At 46.5% G+C, this 16,477-nt stretch overlaps 1 protein-coding gene across 1 annotated transcript in view; it reads right to left on the bottom strand.

Moving 5' to 3' along the window:
• The window catches only part of LOC147096864 (gremlin-1-like), a 150,885-nt gene extending 144,718 nt beyond the window's left edge, over positions 1-6,167 (bottom strand). Inside the window, exon 1 of the mRNA XM_085973161.1 lies at positions 5,953-6,167. The gene's annotated coding sequence lies outside the window, so the exon portion shown is untranslated. The remainder of the gene's footprint in view (positions 1-5,952) is intronic.
• Between the last annotated feature and the right edge of the window lie 10,310 nt (positions 6,168-16,477).

Genomic DNA, 16,477 nt, shown 5'->3' on the forward strand with positions numbered 1-16,477 from the left:
CTCTAGAGTTTAGAAGAATGAGAGGTGATCTCATTGAAACATACAAGATTCTTACAGGGCTTGACAGGGTAGATGCAGGGAGGATGTTTCCCCTGGCTGGGGAGTCTAGAACCAGGGGTCACAGTCTCAGAATAAGGGGTCGGCCATTTAGGACTGAGATGAGGAGAAATTTCTTCACTCAGAGGGTGGTGAATCTTTGGAATTCTCTACCCCAGAGGGCTGTGGAGGCTCAGTCATTGAGTATATTCAAGACAGAGATCGATAGATTTTTGAATTTTAAGGGAATCAAGGGATATGGGGATAGTGCAGGAAAGTGGAGATGAGGTCGAAGATCAGCCATGATCTTATTGAATGGCGGAGCAGGCTCGAGGGGCCGAATGGCCGACTCCTGCTCCTATTTATTATGTTCTTATGGGAGCTTGCTGTGTGCAAATTGGCTGCCGCGTTCCCTACATTTTAACAGTAACTACACTTCAAAAGTACTTCATTGGTTGTAAAGCGCTGAGTGACATCCTGAGGTCGCTGTACATGCAAGTCTTTTTTTTTAATAAAGTTGGAAAGTCACTGGTTTAACCTAATCACTTTAAACTGACTAATCCAAAATCTGGTTTACGAGACGGTATTGGTGTCAAAAAAACACTCTTCAAAAATCCAATAAGTAATAGATAATCAATCAATCCAGTGAGTTTGATAAACCCACAATAGGTGGAAAAAGAATGCTGGATACAACGGTTGCTCCGTCAGCACCTGAGCAATGCTGATCGGACGAGGAGTCCGCACACACACATAAAAGATGAATCTGTCTTCCCCCTTCTCAAATGTGCATTCCCAGAATTTTTGTTTTGATATCAGATTCCTGGCATTTTCTAATTCGTTTCTTTTTAAAAAAAATCTCTTTAAGAAATAATTGTTACGGAATGGTGAGCTTGTGCACAGTTCCCAATCAGGTGTTGTTGTTTGACCCACGCACTGGAATGAACATTAAATGCTTTGCTGTCTCTGATCAGCATGCAGGCAATGATAGAATGGTTACAGCACAGTAGGAGGACATTCGGCCCGTCGAGCCCGTGCCGGCTCTCTGCAGGAGCACTTCAGCTAGTCCCACTCCCCCGCCCTTTCCCCGTAGCCCTGCAAATTTTTTCCCTTCAGGTACTTATCCGACTCCCTTTTGAAAGCCACGATTGAGTCTGCCTCCGCCACCCTCGCAGACAGTGCATTCCAGATCCTCACCACTCGCTGCGTAAAAACGTTTTTCCTCGCGTCGCCTTTGGATCTTCTGCCAATCACCTTAAACCTGTGTCCTCTGGTTCTCGACCCTTCCGCCAATGGGAACAGCTTCTCTCTATCTACTCTGTCCGGACCCCTCGCGATTTTGAACGCCTCGATCAAATCTCCTCTCAACTTTCTCTGCTCTAAGGAGAACAATCCCAGCTTCTCCAGTCTATCCGCGTAACTGAAGTCCCTCATCCCTGCTGTGGCTCATTTTAACTGAGAGGGCTAGAAATTCGTGTCGGGCGGAGCCGCAAAACAAGCAGTATCGGATCAGCGGCCATGGGCGGGTGATCCAATACCTCCCGTCTTGTGGCACCGCCTGACATGAATTCCTAGGCCAGAATGATTGTAGAACACAGTTACAGAAGAGCAAGAGCTGAGTTTTCATTCCTCCTTTGGGTGCATCAGTGGCTGGGAGGAGATATTACCTGCTTAAGGTAGCACTCAAATTTTAAATTTGATCTCGTCCCTCCAGAAAATCCACCCTACTGGTCTGACTGTTGCAGCTTCCCAACACCCACCTGGGCTGGCAGATAAGCACTACATGTATAGCATCTCAGTCCAGGGACGCTGACAATGCACCACTCCCTCAGCACTGGTGCATCAGCCTAGATTGTGTGTTCAAGTCCTGCTATGGTGTTGAGATCCACAACCTTCTGCGCTGGAAGCCATTAGGCGGCCTTAGATCATTAAGGGCAACAGTGGAGTATTACCCCTTATAGAAAGACTTGCATTTCTATAGCATCTCTCAAGATGCCCCAAAGCGCTGTACGGCCAATGGAGTGCTTTTGAAGTGTAGTCGCTGTTGTAATGTAGGAAACGCGGCAACCAATTTGCGCACAGCAAGATCCCACAAACAGCAATGTGTCACTGACAGATCATCGGTTTTTGTGATGTTAACTGAGGGCTAAATATGACACACGCCCTGCTGTATGCCTCAGAGACATGGACCATGTACAGCAGGCACCTCAAAGCACTGGAGAGGTACCACCAACGCTGCCTCCGCAAGATCCTGCAAATCCATTGGCAGGATAGGCGCGCCAACGTCAGTGTTCTCGCTCAGGCCAACATCCCCAGCATCGAAGCTTTGACCACGCTCGATCAGCTCCGATGGACGGGTCACATTGTCCGCATGCCCGATACGAGACTCCCAAAACAAGCGCTCTACTCGGAGCTCCGGCACGGCAAGAGAGCCCCAGGTGGGCAGAGGAAACGCTTCAAGGACACCCTCAAAGCCTCTTTGAAAATGTGCAACATCCCCACCGACACCTGGGAATCCCTGGCCCAAGACCGCACAAAGTGGAGGAGAAGCATCCGGGAAGGCGCCGAACACCTCGAGTCTCTTTGCCGGGAGCAAGCGGAAGCCAAGCGCAGGCAGCGCAAGGAGCGCACGTCAACCCAAGCACCCCACCCACCCGCCCCTTCAACCACCGTCTGCCCCACCTGTGACAGAGACTGTAGGTCCCGCATTGGACTCATCAGTCACCTGAGAACTCATTTTTAATGTGGAAGCAAGTCATCCTCGGTTCCGAGGGACTGCCTAAGAAGAGAAGAAATATTGGCCAGGACACCGGGGATGACTCCGCCTGTTCTTCAAAATACTGCCACGGGATCTTTTATGTCCACCTGAGGGAGCAGACGGGACCTCGGTTTAACATCTCATCCGAAAGACGGCACCTCCGACAGTGCAGCACTCCCTCAGTACTGCACTGGAGTGTCAGCCGAGATTTTTGTGCTCAAGTCTCTGGAGTGGGACTTGAACCCACAACCTTCTGACTCAGAGGCGAGGGTGCTGCCCACTGAGCCATGACTGACACTCGGGCAACAGTAGGGCACTCCCCTTTTAATTACTTATTGGCTGATTGTTTTTTTTCCCCGGCACAAATGAATGCTCTTTCCACCAGACATAGCGCAAGGTAAGTAAAGATCTGAAACACTGTGCTCCTCCCATTCCTACTCACGACAAACAAATTGTCACTCAGCCTCCGTCACTGCTGTTCTGGTCAAGAGCATCACAGGCAGCAACGTAAAATAAAATGTTACTCAAAAATTTACAACCCCCCCACCCACCCAATGTTCATTCTACAATTGATGAAAATAACAAAGTACTGATTAATACGATAGCAAAATACTGCGGATGCTGGAAATCCAAAATAACAACAGAAAATGCTGGAAAAACTCAGCAGGCCAGGCAACATCCGTGGAGAGAGAAATAGAGTCAACGTTTCAGGTCGAAACCCTTCTGTAGACGTTGACTCTATTTCTCTCTCCACGGATGTTGTCTGGCCTGCTGAGTTTTTCCAGCATTTTTTGATGTTATTAAAGTACTGATTAAGTTCACGTTAAGCTTCTTTTAGTTTGATTGGCCCTCAGTTAGATTATTTTGACAGACATCCTCCTAAAGGCATACTTGCGGCGCTGATTCTGGAGATTCCCAGTGGCACCTCCACTGGTCCAATTAAAATAGACTCAATCTAGCCACAGTAACAATCGTAGGAACAGGAGGAGGCCATTCCACCCCTCGAGCCTGTTCCACCATTCAATTAGATCATGGCTGATCTGTATCTTAACTGCATCTACCCGCCTTGGTTACGTAACCCTTAATACCCTTAACCAACAAACTCTATCCATCACAGTTTTGACATTTTCAATTGACCTCCAGCCTCAACATCCTTTTGAGGGGGAGAGTTCCAGATTTCCACCACCCTTTGTGTGAAGAAGTGCTTCCTGACATCGCCCCCGAACGGCCTGGCTCTAGTTTTAAGGCTCTGCCCTCTTGTTCTGGACTCCCCCCACCAGAGGAAATAGTTTCTCTCGATCTACCCTGTCAAATCCTTTAATCACCTGAATTACATCAATTACATTGCCCCTTAATCTTCTACACTCATAATCATTTATCTGGGATTTAGCACTGAGCTTCAGCCCGTGCCACATAGTCTGTGGTACACTGGAGCCTGTGGTTAATCCTCACACTCTCCCTTAATGTTGCCTAAACAATAACCAACGCGTTCTTCATCAACAAGCTTTGTTTTCTAACAGGCAGCGGTTGAAAATGAGTGAGAAAGAGGCAGGAAAAAGTAGAGAAAACAAATGGAATAGACAATAGAAAGACTTGCATTTCTATAGCGCCTTTCGCGACCACCGGACGTCCCAAAGCACTTTACATCCGATGAAGTACTTTTTGAAGTGCAGTCACTGTTGTAATGTAGGAAATGTGGCAGCCAATTTGCGCACAGCAAGCTCCCACAAACAGCAATGTGATAATGACCAGATAATCTGTTTTTTAGTGAGGTTGATTGAGGGATAAATATTGGCCGAGACACCTCTCCTGCTTTTCTCTGAAATAGTGGCCGTGGGATCTTTTACGTCCACCTGACAGAGCAGACAGGGGCTCAGTTTAATGTCTCATCCGAAAGATGGCACCTCCAACAGTGCAGCACTCCCTCAGTACCGCAGTGGAGTGTCAGCCTAGACTTTCGTGCTCAGTCTCTGGAGTGGGGCTCGAGCCCACAACCTTCTGGCTCACAGGCAAGAGAGAGTGCTGCCCACTGAGCGACACAGAGTGAGAGAGAGAAAGAGAAGTGTAATGGGGCAAGGGGGAACAGTCAGGTGGTCAAGACAGGGTCAGAGAAAGGAGAAGACAGTGAATCAAGAGAGAAATTCAAATAGGGAAAAAGTGAGACAGACACGGGGTAATTAGAGGGAGAGAAATCCAGATTGACGAGAGTGAAATAGAGGGAGAGCCAGATAAAGAAGCAGAGAGAGAGAGGGAGAGAGAGAGCTAACCATTGCAGCTCACCGACTTTCTTAACCTCTTCAGCGCTTTCTCACCCTACCTGGGGAATATGTTTTTTTTTAGCCAGTACAACGTTTCACAGATTGTCCCTGCCCAGATCGCAGGCTGAGAAGGTGCAAAGCATTTCAGATTTTTTGGATACATTTCCTCTGCAGATAAATCATCCCTTAAACAGACGGCAGCAGCAGCAGCTGGCCAGAACCCTGGCATAAACAGGACGGGTCAATAGCAACAGAGGCACATTGGAGTCAATAGATGCGATTCTTAAAACAGAGTTTAGCGGCGAATTAGAAAGTGCATATTAAAACATTGAGAACATGGAAAAGCTCCTTGATTTTTTTTTAAATCCAGTATTAAATACATTTCATTTGGAAAATATATGTTTAAAATCATGTACGTAGGTTGCCATATAAAATTTGGCATATTTAAAATATATACAAATGGATTTTAAATTGTGAAATTTGTAATATGTGAAATTACAAATTCATGTGAAATTAAAATGTGAAATTACAAATTTATGTGAAATTTGTAACATGTGAAATTACAAATTTGTGACATTAAAATGTGAAATTACAAATTCATGTGAAATTAAGTGAAATTTGTAATATGTGAAATACAAATTTGTGAAATTAAAATGTGAAATTACAAATTCTTGTGAAATTAAATTGTGAACTTTGTAATAAATAGAATTATGATTAGAAAATGAAATGTTAATATAACATCTGTTAATCACTAGATCATTAATCTTTAAATATCAAGATTGTTATGCAGAATTTGATCCAATTTTTAAAAGAAATATGTAACAATAGGAAGGGGGGGGGGGTAGGTCGCTAAAGTTTGTTTTCCGAAGTTTAAAAAAACAAAAGTGTGTGTTCACGTCTCACCTGCTGTTGTGCGGGACGCCGTTCCAGATGTGCGCTCAGTAATCCGAGGTGTGGCGGAGTGAGTTGCGCCGATCCCGCGGTGTCTGTGTCAGTGTGTGTGTCTTGCGGAGGAGCCCAGCTTCTGACATGTGTGGCGCCGATCCTCGGCACAGCAACAATCCTTAAAGGCAAACACCCAGCCTCCCTCCCCGCTCTCTCTCTCTCCTCCTCCTCCCCTTCCCCGAGTCCGATTTCACCATCAAATTCCGGAGATCTGGAAAACAAGCAAAAAAAAAGTCACAAGCGAGGAGTTACTTCCACCTGTGACTCTCTACTCGATTTTGCAACAGCCCATCCCCAAATATTTAAAGCATCTCAAAATGCATTAGGGGCTTCAGAGCCAAGTGTTCGACTGCTGTATTCACACTCCCAGAATCAAGAGCATCGCCAAGGGTCGCTGCGGGGGGCTTTTAAGCATGCCAACTATCCTGTGAAGGGTTGTTATTATAGTCTTCAATGAACAGTAACATTTGCATCGCATTCACAGCACAGAAACAGACCATTTGGCCCAACTGGGGTTTGTGATCCACACCAGCCTCCTCCCACCCCTATTTCATCTGACTCTACTAGAACGTTAGCATAGTGCTTACGCTAATATTAATGGACTAGTCAATCCCGAAGGAGCTGGACGAATAATCCAGCGTTCAAATCCCACCAGGGCAGCTGGGGAATTTAAATTCAGTTAATTAAATAAATCTGGAATTAAAAAAAGCTAGCGTCCGTAATGGTGACCATGAAACTGCCGGATTGTCGTAAAAACCTCATCTGGTTCACTAATGTCCTTTAGTGGGGGGTGGGGGGAAATCTACTGTCCTTGCCCGGTCTGGCCGATATGTGACTCCAGACCCACAGCAATGTGGTCGACTCTTAGCTGCCCCTCTGAAATGGCCGAGCGAGCCACTCAAGGGAAATTAGGGATGGGCAATAAATGCTGGCCTTGCCAGCGACTCCCACAGCCCCTGAATGATTAAAAAGAAAGCACAGCCTTCTGTAATTCTAGCTTTCCCTTAAATGCATCTTAACTAAAAAAGAAAGACTTGCATTTCTATAGCGCCTTTCACGACCACAGGACATCACAAAATTTACAGCCAATGAAGTACTTTTTGAAGTGTAGTCACTGTTGTAATGTAGGAAATGCGGCAGCCAATTTGCACACAGCAAGATCCCACAAACAGCAATGTGATAATGACCCGATAATCTGTTTTGAGTGATGTTGATTGATGGATAAATATTGGCCAGGACACCAGGGAGAACTCCCCTGCTCTTCTTCATATGGTGCCACGGGATCTTTCACATCCACCCGAGAGAGCAGACGGGGCCTCGGTTTAATGTCTCATCCGAAAGCCGGCATCTTCAACAGAGCAGCACTTCCTCAGCACTGAACTGGGAGTGTCAGCCTAGATTTTTGTGCTCAAGTCTCTTGGAGTGGGATTGTGAACCCACGACCTTCAGACCCAAACAGTGATGGTGCTGCACACTGAGCCACGGCCGACACTCCAGGTAGCAGGCCTTAGACAAGCAGCATAAAGGTTTTTCACAGTGATCCAAATACAAATAAATAAGGTAGAATTGGGTGCGTCAGATAACCGACCCATTTTCGGTTCCTAAAAGCAAAATACTGCGGATCCTGCAAATCTGAAATGGAAAAAGGAAAATGCTGGGAACGGCCAGCGGGTCAGGCCTCTCGACATGTCCCAAAGCGTTGTACGGCCAATGGAGTACTTTTGAAGTGTAGTCACTGAGACCTTTCTGTAATGTCATTGACCTGAAACGTTAACTCCAATTTCTGCTTTTTTAATATTCATTTCTTGAAGGTGTTTACTGTTACATAGAAACATAGAAACATAGAAGATAGGAGCAGGAGTAGGCCATTCGGCCCCTCGAGCCTGCTCCGCCATTCAATGTGATCATGGCTGATCATCCAAATTCAGTACCCTGTCCCTGCCTTCTCCCCATATCCCTTGATCCCTTTAGCCTTAAGAAATATATCCAACTCCTTCTTGAATATATTTAATGAATTGGCCTCTACTGCCTTCTGTGGTAGAGAATTCCACAGGTTCACCACTCTCTGGGTGAAGAAATTCCTCCTCATCTCTGTCCTAAATGGCTTACCCCTTATCCTTAGACTGTGACCCCTGGTTCTGGACTCCCCAACCATCGGGAACATCCTTCCTGCATCTAGTCTGTCTAGTCCTGTTAGAATTTTATAAGTTTCAATGAGATCCCCTTTCATTCTTCTAAACTCCAGCGAGTACAAGCCCAGTCGACCCAATCTCTCCTCATACGTCATTCCTGCCATCCCAGGTATCAGTCTGGTGAATCTTCGCTGAACTCCTTCCATGGCAAGAACATCCTTCCTCAGATAAGGCGACCAAAACTGCACACAATACTCAAGGTGTGGTCTCACCAAGGCCCTGTACAACTGCAGCAAGACATCCTTGTTCCTGTACTCGAACCCTCTCGCTATGAAGGCCAACATACCATTTGACTTCTTAACCGCCTGCTGCACCTGCATGCTTACCTTCAGCGACTGGTGCACAAGGACATCCGGGTCTCGTTGCACTTCCCCTTCTCCCAATCTATTGCCGTTCAGATAATAATCTGCCTTCCTGTTTTTGCCACCAAAGTGGATAACCTCACATTTATCCACATCTGGGTTATTGGTTCCATAGACCCCCAGGGTCCTGGAAGTGTGGGTTGACTGTCTGCCCCCCCACCCCCCCCCCCCTACTGACAGACTGAAAGCTTGCTTTAATCCCACTCACGTGATACCACAAAATCTTTGACTTTTTTATCCTCTCCTTTATTTCTATATAAAGCTTTGTATTCAAAACATTTTTTAAAATTTGTTTATGGAATGTGAGCATCGCTGGCAAGGCCAGCATTTATTGCCCATCCCTAGTTGCCCTCGAGAAGGTGGTGGTGAGCCGCCTTCTTGAACCACTGCAGTCCGTATGGTGAAGGTGCTCCCACAGTGCTGTTAGGGAGGGAGTTCCAGGATTTTGACCCGGCGACGATGAAGGAACGGCCGATATATTTCCAAGTCAGGATGGTGTGTGACTTGGAGGGGAACTTCTTTTTTTATTCGTTCCTGGGATCCTTATCTGAGGAAGGATGTTCTTGCCATGGAAGGAGTGCAGTGAAGATTCACCAGACTGATACCTGGGATGGCAGGAATGACGTATGAGGAGAGATTGGGTCGATTGGGCTTGTACTCGCTGGAGTTCAGAAGAATGAGAGGGGATCTCATTGAAATTTATAAAATTCTGGCCGGACTGGACAGACTGGATGCAGGGAGGATGTTCCCGATGGTCGGGGAGTCCAGAACCAGGGGTCACAGTCTAAAGATAAGGGGTAGGCCATTTAGGACAGAAATGAGGAGGAATTTCTTCACCCAGAGAGTGGTGAACCTGTGGAATTCTCTGCCACAGAAGGCAGTAGAGGCCAATTCATTAAATATATTCAAGAAGGAGTTGGATATATTTCTTAAGGCTAAAGGGATCAAGGGATATGGGGAGAAAGCAGGGACAGGGTACTGAGTTTGGATGACCAGCCATGATCGCATTGAATGGCGGAACAGGCTCGAGGGGCCGAGTGGCCTACTCCTGCTCCTATCTTCTATGTTTCTATGTGGGTGTCACTGGCAAGGCCAGCATTTATTGCCCATCCCTAAATGACCTCGAGAAGGTGGGGGTGAGCCTCCTTCTTGAACCGCTGCAGTCCGTGTGGAGGTGGTGGTGTACCCATGTGCCTGTTGCCCTTATCCTTCTAGGTGGTAACGGTCCCGGGTTTGGGAGGTGCTGTCGAAGAAACATACCAAAAAGTGACAGGTCCTGCGGAAAGTGCCAAAAAGCTGGGGGAGGCAGCCACATTAACGCCACTCGGAGTCTGAATGTGGGGCCCACAAGCACTTATCGCCCATAGCAAATTCACAATAAAAGAAATATCACTTTATTACAGTATTTGCTTGTTCTGTATTTACTAAATCGCTGATGAATTCACTGTAGCAAATAGAAACCAGAACACGATTTTTGCTCTCTACGGTAAACAAGGTGCAAGAGTCACCGAGCAATTGTCTTTATTTTGTTTTAAATTTGCCTTTTTGTTTGGGTTTTATGCTCAAGATGAGGGATGTCACTCTTGCCAAAAGAAACATTTGCATTTCTATAGCGCCTTTCACGACCACCGGATGTCCCAAAGCGCTTTACAGCCAATGGAGTACTTTTGGAGTGTAGTCACTGTTGTAATGTGGGAAACGCGGCAGCCAATTTGCGCACAGCAAGCTCCCACAAACAGCAATGTGACAATGACCAGATCATCTGTTTTTTGTTATGCTGGTTGAGGGATAAATATCAGCCCAGGGCACCGGGGAGAACTCCCCCTGCTCTATCTTCGAAATAGTGCCATGGGATCTTTAACATCTGAAAGACGGCACCTCCGGCAGTGCGGCGCTCCCTCAGCACTGCACTGGGAGTGTCAGCCTAGATTTTTGTGCTCAAATTTCGGGGGTGGGACTTGAACCCACAACCTATCTGCCTCAGAGGCGAGGGCGCCGCCCATTGAGCCACGGCTGACACGACGTGTGGCTATTAGTCTCTCAAAATGGCACAGCCGAGAATCGCGGCAGTCTCAAACTCCCATCTTTGTTTTCACTTGCATTTCTATAGCGCCTTTCACGAACTCAGGATGCCACATGGCGCATTACAGCCAAATGAAGTACTTTTGAAGTGTAATCACTGTTGTAATGTAGGAAACGCAGCCAATCCCACAAACAGCAATGTGATAATGACCAGATTATCTGTTTCATTGATGTTTTAGGCATAAATATTGGCCAGGACATTGAAGAGAACTCCCCTGTTCTTCTTCAAATAGTGCCAGGGGATCTTTTATGGCTAGCTGTGAGAGCGGACGGTGCCTCAATTTAAAATCTCATCCAAAAGACGGCACTTCTAGCAGTGCAGCACTCCCGGCAGTGCAGCACTCCCTCAGTACTGTAGTGGGAGTGCCAGCCTGGATTTTGTGCTCAAGTCTCTGGGGTGGGATTTAAACCCACAACTTTCTGACTCAGAGGCGAGAGTGCTACCCACTGAGGTAGATGCCTAAACTAAGGTGACACCGAAACACCTTATCTTAAGAGAACATAAGAATTTGGAGCAGGAGTCGGCCATTTGGCCCCTCGAGCCTGCTCCGCCATTCAATAAGATCATGGCTGATCTTCGACCTCAACTCCACTTCCCTGCCCGACCCCCATAACCCTCGACTCCCTTATCGTTCAAAAATCTGTCTAACTCCACAGGCAGTGCAGGAAAATAAGACAGACACAGCTTAGGGAGAAGAGAGTTAAAGTCAACCACACAATGGTACCAGGGATGAGGGGGCTTCAGTTATGTGGAGATACTGGAGAAGCTGGAATTGTTCTCCTTACAGCAAAGAAGGCTAAGAGGAAAGATGAGGGGCATCAGTTCTATGCCGAGACTAGAGAAGCTGGGGTTGTCCTCCTTGGAGCAGTGAAGGTTAAGGGAAGATTTAATAGAGGTGTTCAAAATTACAAGGGGTTTTGATAAGAGTAAATAATGAGAAACTGTTTCCACCGGCAGGAGAGCCCAGAGGTCACAGATTGAAGATAATTTACAATAGAATCAGAGGGGAGATGAGAAATTCTTTACTCAGCGACTTGTAAAAGCTTTTATAGATATGTGAAGAGAAAAAGATTGGTGAAGTCAAGCGTAGGTCCCTTGCAGTCAGAATATGGGGAAGTTATAATGGGGAACAAAGAAATGGCAGACCAATTAAATACATATTTTGTTTCTGTCTTCACAAAGGAGGACACAAATAACCTCCCAGAGATGTCGGGGAACATAGGGTCTGATGAAAGGGAGGAACTGAAAGAAATCAGTATTTGTAGGGAAATGGTGTTAGGGAAATTGATGGGATTGAAGGCCGATAAATCCCCAGGGCCTGATAATCTACATCCTAGGGTACTTGAGGAGGTGGCCCTAGAAATAGTTGATGCTTTGCTGATCATCTTCCAGCATTCGATGGAATCTGGAACAGTACCCATGGATTGGAGGGTAGCTAATGTTACCCCACTATTCAAAAAAGGTGGTAGAGAGAAAACGGGGAATTACAGACCGGTAAGCCTGACATCGGTAGAGGGGAAAATGCTAGAGTCCATTGTAAAAGATGTAATAGCAGAGCACTTGGAAAACAGTGACAGGATCGGACAAAGTCAACATGGATTTACAAAAGGTAAATCGTGCTTGACTAACATACTGGAATTTTTTGAGGATGTAACTGGTAAAATAGATAAGGGATGTGGTGTATTTGACTTTCAGAAGGCTTTTGATAAGGTCCCGCATAAGAGATTAGCGTGTAAAGTTAAGGCACATGGGATTGGGGGCAAGGTATTGACTTGGATAGAGAACTGGTTGGCAGACAGAAAGCAAAGAGTTGGAATAAACGGGTCTTTTTCCGAGTGGCAGGCAGTGACTAGTGGGGTACCGCAGGGATCGGTCCTTGGGCCCCAGCTCTTCACAATATATATTAATGATCTAGACAAGGGAACTAGATGTAATATCTCCAAATTTGCAGATGACACAAAGCTGGGTGGGCGTGTGTGCTGCGAGGAGGATGCCGAGAAACTCCAGGATGATTTGGACAGGTTGGGTGATTGGGCAAAAGCATGGCAGATACAATATAACGTGGATAAATGCGAGGTTATCCACTTTGGTGGCAAAAACAGGAAGGCAGGTTATCTAAATGGCAATAGATTGGGAGAAGGGGAAGTGCAACGAGACCTGGGTGTCCTTGTGCACCAGTCGCTGAAGGTAAGCATGCAGGTGCAGCAGGCAGTTAAGAAGGCAAATGGCATGTTGGCCTTCGTAGCGAGAGGGTTAGAGTACAGGAACAAGGATGTCTTGCTGCAGTTGTACAGGGCCTTGGTGAGACCACACCTTGAGTATTGTGTGCAGTTTTGGTCGCCTTATCTGAGGAAGGATGTTCTTGCCATGGAAGGAGTTCAGCGAAGATTCACCAGGCTGATACCTGGGATGGCAGGAATGACGTATGAGGAGAGATTGGATCGATTGGGCTTGTACTCGCTGGAGTTTAGAAGAATGAAAGGGGATCTCATTGAAACTTATAAAATTCTGACAGGACTGGACAGACTAGATGCAGGAAGGATGTTCCCGATGGCAGGGAGTTCAGAAACAGGGGTCACAGTCTAAGGATAAGGGGTAGGCCTTTTAGGACAGAAATGAGGAGGAATTTCTTCACCCAGAGAGTAGTGAACCTGTGGAATTCTCTACCACAGAAGGCAGTAGAGGCCAATTCATTAAATATATTCAAGAAGGAGTTGGATATATTTCTTAAGGCTAAAGGGATCAAGGGGTATGGGGAGAAAACAGGGACCGGGTACTGAATTTGGATGATCAGCCATGATCGCATTGAATGACGGAGCAGGCTCGAGGGGCCGAATGGCCTATTCCTGCTCCTATCTTCTATGTTTCTGTGTGATCTGGAATGCGCTGCCTGAAAAGGGCGGTGGAAGCAGATTCAATAGTAACATTCAAAAAGGGAATCAGAGAAATACTTGAAGGGGAGAAATTTGCAGGGTTAGGGGGAAAGAGCAGGTTGAGTGATACTAATTGGAGAGCTCTTTCAAAGAGCTGGCGCAGGCACGATGGGCCGAATGGCCTCCTTCTGTGCTGTGAGATTCAATGGGAAAAAAAAACCTGACTGAGGTATGTAAATTACATGAAATGACTTCCATAAGGTAACTTCTGACTGCTTCTTTAAGATAAGGTGGGATAATAAAACCAGGGGTCAAAAATATAAACCCACTGGAAATCAAGTTTAGACGCGATACCAGACGGAGCTTCTTTACACAGGGGGCGAGGGATGGCTGGAATAACTAGTCAGGCTGGGTTAGAGGTTGCCAACTCTCCGGGATTGCCCTGGAGTCTCTGGGAATTAAAGATTGAGCTCCTGGACACCGCTATCAGCGGCAAGTACTGAAGTACAAAGGGACCTGGGGGTCCTGGTGCACGAAACTCAAAAGATTAGTATGCAGGTGCAGCAAGTGATTAAGAAGGCCAATGGAATGTTGGCTTTCATTGCTAGGGGGATAGAATATAAAAATAGGGAGGTATTGCTTCAGTTGTACAAGGTATTGGTGAGACCGCACCTGGAATACTGCATACAGTTTTGGTGTCCATACTTAAGAAAAGACATACTTGCTCTCGAGTCAGTACAAAGAAGGTTCACTCGGTTAATCCCAGGGATGAGGGAATGGACAGGTTGAGTAGATTGGGACTCTACTCATTGGAGTTCAGAAGAATGAGAAGCGATCTTATTGAAACATATAAGATTGTGAAGGGATTGGATTGGGTGGATGCAGGGAAGATGTTCCCGATGATGGGTGAAACTAGAACTAGGGGGCATAGTCTTAGAATAAGGGGCTGCTCTTTCAAAACTGAGATGAGGAGGAACTACTTCACTCAGAGGGTGGTAGGTCCATGGAATATGCTGCCCCAAAAAGCTGTAGAAGCTACATCATTACATAAATTTAAAACAGAAATAGACAGTTTCCTAGAAGTAAAGGGAATTAAGGGTTACGGGGAGCGGGCAGGAATTTGGACATGAGTCTAGGTTCGGATCGGTCATGGCCCTGTGGGTAGCAGAGCGGGCCCAGGGGCCGTGTAGCCTGATCCTGCTCCTATTTCGTGTGTCTAATTCTGTTAGATTCAGGAGATGGTTCTGTGATAGTGGATTGGCAGTTAGGATCAGATCAGCCATGATCTTATTGAATGGCGGAGCAGGCTCGAGGGGCCGATTGGCCTACTCCTGCTCCTATTTCTTATGTTCTTATGTAACACCCCGGAGAAACATAATAAAAAAGTGTGTTTTTTTAAAATTTTCATTAGTTATAAAATTATTGGAGAAGGGAGAAAACAGCTAGGCAGGGCGGGGCGGTCGGAGGTGGGAGATCATGTGATGACACCTCCAGGAATATATCCGAAAAGAGTTGGCAACACTAGGCTGGGTAGTAAAGGTGCAACTTTACAGATTACTCAAAATGGTGGAATACTTCAAGTCTTAAACAACGTTACGATTCCAACCAAACCATCGAAAGATACAAATCGTCTTCACACAAAATGTTGTTGGCGTGTGGAATGCATTGACCCAGAAGGCCGTAGATTCAGGGGTGTCCAAAAATGATAGCAGATTTCACAGGAATTAAGAGTATTAAGGAATATGGAGAATGGCAAGGGCGTTGGCATAAGAAGGATGGACAGGTGTCCCAGATTACACAATGGTGGAGCAGGCACTAAGCCTGAATGGCCTACTGCAGTTCCTGTTAACCTGGAGGAATTGGAATATGGGGGTGGGGGGTGAATGGGGTGAGGGAGCTACCGTGGGTAAAAAGCCTTCTCTCCTCTTTTATTATTCTCATCATCCTCGTGTTCGAATCCCTCCATGGCCTCACGCCCCCTTCCTATCTCTGCAGCCTACTTCAGCCCTATAACCCTCCTAGATCTCTGCATGCCTCCAACTCTGGCCTCTTGCGCATCACTGAATTCCTTCTCCCCATCACTGGCGGCCGTGCCTTCAGCCGTCCAGACCCTAAGCTCTGGAAGTCCCTCCCCAAACCTCTTCACCTCTCGCTCCTCCTTTAAGATGCGCCTCAAAACCTACCTCTTTGACCAAGCTTTTGGTCACCTGCCCTAATGTCTCCTTCTTTGTCGGAGAACGCCGCTGTGATGCGCCTTGCGATTCTTTTCTTGTCCCATTACCACCCCCTTTTTACCTTTTGTCATTTAATCTCTCCTGCCTTCCAGACAGTCCCTTTCGTTCTTTCCTCCCCTTTCCCTGCCCCTGTAAAAAAAATAAGAACATAAGAAGTAGGAGCAGGAGTAGGCCATACGGCCCCTCGGGCCTGCTCCGCCATTCAATAGGATCATGGCTGATCCGAATCTAGACTCACGTCCACTTCCCTGTCCTCTCCCCGTAACCCCTAATTCCCTTATCAGCTAGGAAACTGTCTATCTCTGTTTTAAATTTATTTAATGTTGCAGCTTCCACAGCTCTCTGGGGTAGCAAATTCCATAGATTTACTACCCTCTGAGTGAAGAAGTTTCTCCTCATCTCAGTTTTGAAAGGGCAGCCCCTTATTCTAAGATTATGCCCCCTAGTTCTAGTCTCACCCATCAGTGGAAACATCCTCCCCGCATCCATCCGATCAAGCCCCCTCACAAGCTTATATGTTTCAATAAGATCGCCTCTCATTCTTCTGAACTCCAATGAGTAGAGGCCCAACCTACTCAACCTTTCCTCATACGTCAACCCCCTCATCTCCGGAATCAACCGAGTGAACCTTCTCTGAACCGCCTCGAGAGCAAGTATATCTTTTCTTAAATATGGAAACCAAAACTGCACGCAGTATTCCAGGTGTGGCCTCACCAATACCCCGTATAACTGCAGCAAG

This window comes from Somniosus microcephalus, chromosome 34 (genome assembly GCF_052327205.1).
Source record: "Somniosus microcephalus isolate GS21.2 chromosome 34, FLI_Smic_1.0, whole genome shotgun sequence".
Lineage (NCBI taxonomy): Eukaryota > Metazoa > Chordata > Chondrichthyes > Squaliformes > Somniosidae > Somniosus > Somniosus microcephalus.